The sequence below is a fragment of the Heloderma suspectum genome, chromosome 2 (genome assembly GCF_057233095.1).
Source record: "Heloderma suspectum isolate Gila_16-S chromosome 2, 16-S_ref, whole genome shotgun sequence".
In the NCBI taxonomy this organism is placed as follows: Eukaryota; Metazoa; Chordata; class Lepidosauria; order Squamata; family Helodermatidae; genus Heloderma; species Heloderma suspectum.
The window spans coordinates 391,205,262-391,210,492 of record NC_139459.1 but is presented as its reverse complement, the minus strand read 5'-3'; the positions used below and the strand labels follow the sequence as shown (position 1 = coordinate 391,210,492).

The 5,231-nt window shown below is 44.6% G+C and overlaps 1 long non-coding RNA gene across 1 annotated transcript; it reads left to right on the top strand.

The window, feature by feature from the left end:
- The first annotated feature begins 310 nt into the window (after positions 1 to 310).
- Positions 311 to 2,941, top strand: LOC146356441 (uncharacterized). The gene is made up of 3 exons (XR_014788653.1): positions 311 to 1,043; positions 1,131 to 1,246; positions 1,515 to 2,941. It is a non-coding gene; the product is annotated as an uncharacterized LOC146356441 (long non-coding RNA).
- Positions 2,942 to 5,231: the final 2,290 nt, after the last annotated feature.

The following is a 5,231-nucleotide window of genomic DNA, read 5'->3' as shown; positions in this document are numbered from 1 at the left end:
CCATCCAAATCTGCACAAATTTGGAAATCAATAAAAAATCAGACTCTGTCAATGGGAGGATGATTGAATAAAAGGTGCCTGACAATCCGCAAAATTAACAGTTTTTTCACACTCCCTAATTCCCTACCTGGGAGTGAGAGCTATGGTGGCCAGGCAGCAACTGAGTGGTGAGTATGGAGTATAGAACACAGAACAACCAGGGGCAGAAGCTGAGGGGAGAGAAAGAAGAGTGGTGCAAGGGTCAAGAGGGAGAAAGGGCACAATATGGGAGAAAAGGGCCTCAAAGATAGAGAATGGAATGACAGTGGGAGGGAGAGGGAACGGGAAAGGGAAACCGGAGAGGCAAGCCGGGGGGCGGGGGAGGCACACATACAGAAAAAAATGCTATTGAGAGAGCACAGGGTGTCGGAGAGGAAATGTGTGTCGGGAGTGGGGGAGAGCATGACACACAGAGACACACACCAACATTAGGCCAAATGCACACAGAGGTGATAAATGGATTGAGTAAAATGGATCCTCTTGATTTTGCATGTCTGTGACATGAGTTGCCTCCCTGCAAACCACCATCAAATCCTTCACAGATCACACATGACTCGATGGACTGAGCCTAAACATCATGGATCTAGCATTTCCAGCACTGCCATGGCACAAAACCGTGGATCCATGGCTTTAACATGGGAACTCCCTCCAAAACCACCATGTCACCTCTCTGTGTCCGCAGATGTGTTCTGTGATTTACTGGAAATTCAAAGGTGGCTAGATCAGAGTGGCCAAGTCAGGGGATGTCATGCCCCTGCTGGACTCCTCCTCCTTCTCCAAGGACCTAGAGCTCCCAGAGATGGTGTGATGCTTTTGAACCATCTATATCAGGGGACTATGAAGCCAATATGAAGCCAACACTAGACCTTTAACAGCAATGTGGATGACTTAGCCCCTTTATTTCAATGCTGGGTATTTGAAACCTGCTACACATTGGTGTGCTCACAGCTGCCCACTCAAGCCATCAACTTGGAGCAGGAGAAATTATCAGCCTGTGGTTTGAGGTTTGTTGGGTTACTTTGTGTCTCATTTCAAAGAAATTTTTGAGTAATGTACTGATATTACATGCTTTAAGTGTTGTTCTTTCTTAGCTCTGCAAAGCTCTGTGAGATAAAAGGCAAGCTATGCCAGCGGTTAAAGCGGCTTCTTTCGAAAAACTATTCAGATTACAATACTGCCACAGCGTTTTTTGTTGAGTCTAACGACGGTGAGTTGAAACAATTTCCTTGTTAATAAAGTACAGCCCTGCTTTCATGTAAATAATTTTTGACAAGATTATGGCAACAATTGCTAACGAGGAGGTTTGTGTTGATTTGGAAGTAATGTTTTTGTACATGTATATATTAGGATAATCATTGACAACTAGTGTGAATATAAATGCAACAAATACTGTATGTGTACGTATATATGCAGCCACAAGCCTGTGTGTGCATATATATATGACTATAGATCTGAATATCTGAATATCTTTACAGTTATTATTTATCTGAAGAAGCAACTCATATGCGAAACAGGATTACACCAGATTCCTATAAGACTTTTTGGATGCACTTTGAGGTCCTTGAACTAAATATAATATTTATATGTATATACCTGTGATACAGATACTTCAGTTATCTTCCAATATATGTACAACTGTATTCATATGTATTATTATATTGTTCCAACAACCATCTATTTTAAATCGTTCACTAACACACAGTACACTCATTGTGTGTTCATATTGTTATAACATTTTATTATTATTACTGGACCTATTTACAGTTGTGTGCTTGTTTGCTTATTTCTAATTGGTTTTTGCAACTGTGGCCCTTTTTGTATTTGGCTGTGCCTTTCGCCACGTGACCTGCAACTAATTTCGACAGGTTTGATATTGGCAGTTGTGTCAAGGTTTGTGAGAACTGCAATGACTTGCTTTTCGAGGGTGAATCATCATCCATTTGCTGCCATGGTGGAAAGGTTTCACCACCCCCACTCACAGTTCCAGATTTCATCCACAACATTGTCACTGATGGCTCCATTCTGGGCAAGCAATTCCTGAAGGGCATTCACAAGGACAACAGGACTGTAGGCTTGGCTTCTTGGTATGCACCGCTCAAGATTGCACAGCCACATGCCTCACTCCATTTGTGTTCAGGGTGCAAGGCTCAGTTTACCCTCTGATGAGCACATTGTGGTCAGATGAGACTCCAAGCTACAGCCAGCTGTACATTCTTGACACCGATGAGGCCGCTATGGCTCTCCTCGATCGAGCAGACAACAGCACACTGGGCTGCACCTTGCTGGAGTCACTCACTAACCTGCTACTCAATGCTTACCTGTGTGCTACTGAGTACCGGCATGTCAGTGAAGTCCTTGAGTATGAGAACTTGGATGCACTTGCTGCTGGGTGTGCACCTATGGACATTTCTCTGTGCTCCCATCATGACTGTGGAATGATGAACACTATGGCTACATTCCTCATGTCTCTGATATTGCTTCTGTGTCTGTTAGCCTGGATGGCTTTCCCCCGTCTGATAGTTATCTGGTGTTATACCCTAAACATGGGGAGTGCTGCAAGATCAACATGGAAAGCCATGGAAACCCTTTGATTTATCCTTTCCTGCACTTTCACAGTGAGGTTGGATGGGGTCCTGGCATGGCACATGTTGCAGCTGGGCAAACCAAGTTGGCACCTCTCGGCTGGCCTACGCCTCTCTTCTGCCACGGACTGCTCTACATTGCCAAGAGTCACTTCCTCTATTTGGCAAACCTCAGGATTCGAGTGGTCGATGGGCAAGAAGATGGACGTTCCAGTGGCCACCCTGGAGTTGACATCAAGAACAGTGTTTTTAAGGAAGTGTTGTATAAATAAACAATGCAACACTTGGAATGATTCAATAAACACACCTAGATAACTTCACCCTCTACTTAGATTTTTTTTTTTTTTTTTTGCTGGGGGTTGTGTTCACAAATCAGCAGCTTTTGGAATATAATTTACTTCTTCCCAAACAAGATTATGCAGAGTTCTGAGGAGCTCACTGGTAGTAATAACAGGGGGAGATCACTGAGTTGTATGGTGGCCACCATTCGTACTTTGACGCTGGTAATCCTGGCTCATCCAGCACCAGAGGGGCAATCGGGAGGGCTGGCAAAGGGAGCAGGGCTGGGAAACTCCCAAAGTGGTGTGCACATTCATGCACATCAGGGATGGGGATGAAGTGGCCCTTGTGATCTTCTTGGACTGCAACTCCCATCATTCCTCCCCATGGACTATGCCAGCTAAGGCTGTCGGACTCGCAATCCAGTGCTATCTGGAGGGCCACAGGTTCCCAGCCACTGGTTTGTGTCTTAAGAGATTTTCTTGATCTTGGCTGTTTTGTGTGAGTTTTTCGAATACTGGTCAGGCCAGGCTCACCTTTCCCCCTTGCCCACCCATGCCAGAAGGTGGAGCTGCGTACATGACTTCTTGCAAACATGTTTTTCGCCAGCTCTGCACCTGCACCTCAAGCTACTCAGAGAATCCCTGAAGTTGCAGATGTGAAGCTTCCCCTGATCATTATCAAAAACACAGTGATTTCTTCTGATTCCTGCCAAAGCTCAGGAGATGTTTTGTTTTCTGTTTGCCTTGGAGACCAGTCAAGGAAACATCAGTATCAAAGGCAGTGCCAGGAAACCTCTTGCACCGTGCCTCAAAAGCTTGGTGCATAAAATATCTCCTGTGCTCCCGAGAGGCTGGGCTCAGATTTAGGACAGGCTGAGGTGGCCATGCCTGTGCTGTAGTTCAGTACATCCCCCACCCCCCTGCTGCCCTCGGTTCAGGGTTTGAGAGATTTGCAAAGACAGTGCAGCCTCGAACTTGCGAGACTTTTCTCACGTGTTCTGATTAGCTGGCTGTGGAGTTGAAAGGAACACTCAGCAAGGAGGAGCAGCAGGAGGCAGGCAGAGCCAGGATGACACCGTTGCTGCTGCTGCTGTTGCTCCTGCTGCCTTATGCAGCCTGTCAAGTGCAGAACACAAAATGCTCAAGGTCTCAGAAGAAAGAGCAGGTGTTAGGATCCTATTATTACCGGCCAGGAGACTACCTCATCAGTGGAATCCTCTCTTCACAGTTTTTTAAGTGTCAAGAACCATATGTTTTCTCCAAGTCCCCTTTAGACAGGGTTGTCGCGTAAGTAATGATGATTCAGCGCTTCCAAACCCACACTGCAGTTGGCCCCGTTTCCTGGGGATTGTCCATCTTTTCTGGTATCTCTTGTTATCCTGGTAAATCGCTCTCCTGACTGTTGCCCCTCTGTGCCTTTTGAAGAAGAATTAGGAGCTCCATTAAAATGAAAGCACCATTTAGTTCAGTACGATCCCTAATGGCTGGATCAGTGGGTTTCCCTCGCATTGTTTCAACCAAAAGAACAAACACCCTCCTTGCTTTTTAATGCTGTGATAAGACACAGGCTGGAGCTGGGTTGGTTCTTTCTTGTTTGATTGTTCCCTCTCCAGAATAATGAGTTACAAGTTGCAGCCCTGTGTTAAGGGTGACCACCTTTCTTCCTCATCCACTACAAAATTTGAGAGTAAATCCTACTGCACTCAGTTAGATTTACTTTTGAATAAGTGAGTTCCCCCCTCTCCTATCTATCTTTCTATCTATCTATCTATCTATCTATCTATCTATCTATCATCTGTATACAGGCTAGACCCATTCAAGATAAAATATGACATAATATCAGGACACAGGGATACAGGTTTTAAAGTTTAGCTAGGACTATCAATCAGCTGAGCTAATATAGGCATGGCAATTAGAAAATAATTAGCCACCTGTTTGGTGAGATATTGTATGTTAAGTCTTGCCTGAATGAATGCTCCATGGGCCTCTTTATTCTGAAGAGACATCAAATACAAGAGTGAAGTACCAGAACTGGGCCGCATCCCATAGGTTCACAAGGGGGAACATGTTCTCTTGGGCGGGAGTGTCAATCCCGTCGTTCAGTATCATGAAATATCTGAATCAAGGTGTTAGGAGGTTGTTGTTTTTCCAGTATTAGAAGAGATGCAAGCAAAACACCTGTTGAATTCATTTTCTGCTTTCTGCATAGAGTCGCTATAATGGACAAAAGGCTTATGGGATGGTAATTAACCAAAGCCCTTGGTTATCTTTTTTGATGGTCTGTTCATTTAGGGTATTAGAAATAGGAGAATTAAGAAACTCTATGAGC